The sequence below is a fragment of the Pinus tabuliformis genome, chromosome 7, assembly GCF_031772625.1.
Source record: "Pinus tabuliformis cultivar Carrire ecotype Pingquan chromosome 7, CPIR1, whole genome shotgun sequence".
NCBI lineage: Eukaryota > Viridiplantae > Streptophyta > Pinopsida > Pinales > Pinaceae > Pinus > Pinus tabuliformis.
This window is the reverse complement of record NC_142293.1, coordinates 99,702,868-99,706,730: the sequence shown is the minus strand read 5'-3', so window position 1 is coordinate 99,706,730 and position 3,863 is coordinate 99,702,868. Positions and strand designations below refer to the sequence as shown.

The following is a 3,863-nucleotide window of genomic DNA, read 5'->3' as shown; positions in this document are numbered from 1 at the left end:
TATTAGAGATTAAGGTTTTTCTTGAACTATCATTGTCAAATCTAACGCCCACTTCATTTTCCAAATTGTTTGGAATCAATGTGACATCATTATCTAAACTTGTTTGATCATACCCTTCTATGGACGCATTTTTATTTATGTTAATTTTAAATAGTTTCTTTCTCTTTGCTAGATTTCCATCTAAATTTTGTAGAAATAATCACCAAGTCAATGTAATAGCATTAGCTACCCCTTCATTTGGGCTTCATAATTCCATTCAAATTTTTTTACAAGTTTTCCTTTGATATATTCAACATTTCTAGTTGTCTTAACCTCGTAAGTTTACATTTATACTTTTTACTTCTTCATAATTGTATGAAATAAAGTGGGAGAAGGGAAGGGAACACCAAAGACGAAGAGGTTAAATTTTGATTATATGTAAATGCATTGAATGTAAAACAATTCATTTAAAAAAAGTGTTGCATGGAAGCTTAGTGCCTCCCACTCAAGTTAGAAATTCTGCTATAGAAAAAATTACATAAAACATTATAACTTTCATTGGGAAATGCTAAATCAACATTTTTTAATAGGAAAATAACATTCTTGGCACACAATAGTTTTTGATTATCCTAGTCACCCGAAGGTCATAAAGCAAAGACAACATGTTGGACTATATGAGATAGAGGAACTGATCTATTCAACAATTTTACAATTGTATATTGCATGATATTATTATTCTCACCATCTATTCAACATTTTTTTCTTGGTTTACTACATTATATTACTATTTTGGAGAGCATTAATGTATTCAGATAAATGAGTCAATTAGAATACAACTTTTAGCTACTTACATTTACAACATTATGGTCATTTCCTAATCTAAAAAAATCTAAAGCCCTTCGTCCACTAGCTACTGTGGTTACTACATTCTTAAACACATACATAATAGACTTTGAAACCACAAAAATGCTTACTCCTATGAACGAATTCTATAAACGGTTCGGTTCATGAGAGATAAGGAAGCTGAGGAGTAGGGAGTTGACCTTAAATTATGAAGGGGGTGCTGAGAGAACCCATTATCTATTTCGGGAAGACATGGGAGTCGTGCTACTTTTAATCAAAGATATGAGCATATCAAAAATAGATTTAAGAATGCATCTATTCAATACTTAACCAAAAAGATTGATTTTCAATACCAAAATGTAACAACATTTAATACCAAAAACCTAACAATGGAAAAGAGAAAATTCCTAACAATAGAGAAGAGAAAATTGAGTTGTACATGACATTCACACACTTTATAATATAATTCACATATAATAATAATAATAATAAAAAATTGAAGGTCAAGAAAAGTTTGTGATACCATATAGGAGTATTATTTATTATTATTTATTAATTATCTTAGTTTATAACATAGTTGGTCTTAGTTGTTAACTCTAATATCTTTGATTTTAAAACATGTTGGATTAATCAATATGAAGTTCTCTCTACATTGATTATAATATCTATCGTATTCACACTACACATCAACCGATGACCTCAACATTTGCAACTCAAACAAGACCTCATTGTTCACAAATACTTTGATTGGTAAACAATAAAAAAGTTAACAATTTTTTGTGGGTTTAGATAAAAGAGTAATTGTGGTAATATGTTCTTCAGTTTTCTCTAATTTTTTCATTGAAACCGGTATAATCTTAAAAAACAGATATTATATCAAAAAGTTGGAGAATAAAGATAACCATTTAATTTCTAATGACATATTATACTTCCGAAAGTAATTTTTATTTGTCGTAAGAAGATGTAACCTAGGCATTGCCTTTCATGCCATAAAAGTAAAATGAAATCATGTGGGATATTTTGTAGTGGCCATTTTTATGCACAAATGCTACTATAAATTTCTTTTAGAAAACATGTGCAAAGAAGCGAAAATGATTCTTTATGACGCAACCTTGCTTCATATTTATAGACTTAATGATGTCCACAAATTCAGCCTTCAGCAAAGCTCCTCCAACAAGAAATCCACAAATTCAGCCTTCAGTGAAGCTACTACAATAAGAAATCCATCAAGATTAGTTTGTGCTGCCAATTCAACACAATTTCCAGTATTTATAGAGCCACCATAAATAATCCGAGTTGATGCCAATACTTCAGGACTAACATTTATCTCAAGCAAATTCCTTAATTCATAGTGCACCCAATGATCCTGAGCTAGGGTTGCAACTTTTCCAGTTCCAATCGCCCAAACAGGCTCATATGCTATATTGATGTTACTCCAGTCAACCACCTTATCTGCTATTTCTTTGGTTTATTCAGAAAGTACATTCAATGTATCTCCAATTTCCCATTGTTCAAGAGTCTCTCCAACACAAGCTATTACCTTCAAACCTTGAGAAAGTGCATAAGCCACTTTATCTGCAACAAACTAATTATCTTCTTTCAGTAGAATCCTTCTCTCTAAATGATCAAATATGACCCATGGAATGTCCAAATTGATCATCATCTTTACACTTATCTCTCCAATGAAAGCACCTCCTTTTCTTACCCAACAATTATGCGCAGTAACTACAAAATCAAAGTGTAGCAAGGCCTTCACTCCTGAAAGAAACACAAACGAAGGGCTCACAACAACCTCCACAACATCTTCAGGTGGCACTTATGATTCATTGAGAGTACTAACAAGTTTTTTAACCTACTCCAAAGTACCATTACATTTCCAGTTGCCTCCAATAAAAAATTGCAACCCATCGCGTTCTCTTGAATCGACCAAGGAAACCTCTCCCAAAAAATACACAGAAAAAAATTACACGAAAGATTCAGGTAGAGATAATTTGTTCTTGTGTTGAACCATAAATATAATTGTTACTTCTCTCTATTGGCTGAACAATTGACATAAATGTTTTGTGTGAAAAATGCAAGGTTTGCTTAATTTTTTTTTTGCAAGAACTCCATATCAATTTTCTCATGCCCATCACCTAGAGAAGATAAATAGTATGTGGTAATCATGCCTGCGAATTTTCCAACACCAGCTTCACAGATGTATCAATGCTTTCAAAGAAAAACTCCTCGTCTGATTGAAATACGAAACAAGAATAATTGGTAAGAGAAAGTTGGAATTGTCAGTAAACTAAGAGTGCTAGAAACCACCATGGCTGCAAATACTACCAAGAAAATTTGGCAGATAATGGCGAAGGGTATACCGGCCAATTCTTCCACATGTCGTCAAGATATACCTTACCAAAATAGTCTTGAAGAAGACGCACTTTGGATTCTTTTTAGCCAATGTTCGTATCACTATCTTAATCAACTCAAAAATGTCACTAGTGCCTCATAGAGTTCAACTTTTTTTTTATAAAGGTTATGATATTAATTTGACCAAATCAGTGCCTTCAACTATCAATCTCAGTCTTATGTCTGCCATAATATCAATTCAACAAAATTTTCTTTCCTTAACTTTGGTTCATTTAAATTGTTTCATTTGTATAAAATTTCCATGTTCTTGAAATGAATTGGAGCTAAATTCAGTATTAATTGGGGTAAATTCTTTAAAAGGTTTAACTACATTTCAATGAGTTAAGTTTTTGTTCTATAAAGATTATGATGATATTAATTTGACCAAATTAGTGCCTTCAACTATCAATCCCAGTCTTATGTCTACCATAATATCAATTAAATGAAAGTTGTTGCCCTTAGCTTTGGTTCATTTAAATTGTTTCATTTGTATAAACTTTCCATGATATTGAAACGAATTGGAGCTAAATTCACTATTGATTGCACTAAATTCTTTAGAAGCTTCGGCCACATTTCAATGGCGAGTGGAGGATGAATTTGAGCTAAATTATTTAGAAGCTTCGGCTACATTTCAATGTCAAGTGGAGGAG

General features: G+C 31.9%; 1 pseudogene; it reads right to left on the bottom strand.

The window, feature by feature from the left end:
• Window positions 1–1,978: 1,978 nt before the first annotated feature.
• Window positions 1,979–3,200, bottom strand: LOC149245464 (triosephosphate isomerase, cytosolic pseudogene; annotated as a pseudogene).
• Window positions 3,201–3,863: the final 663 nt, after the last annotated feature.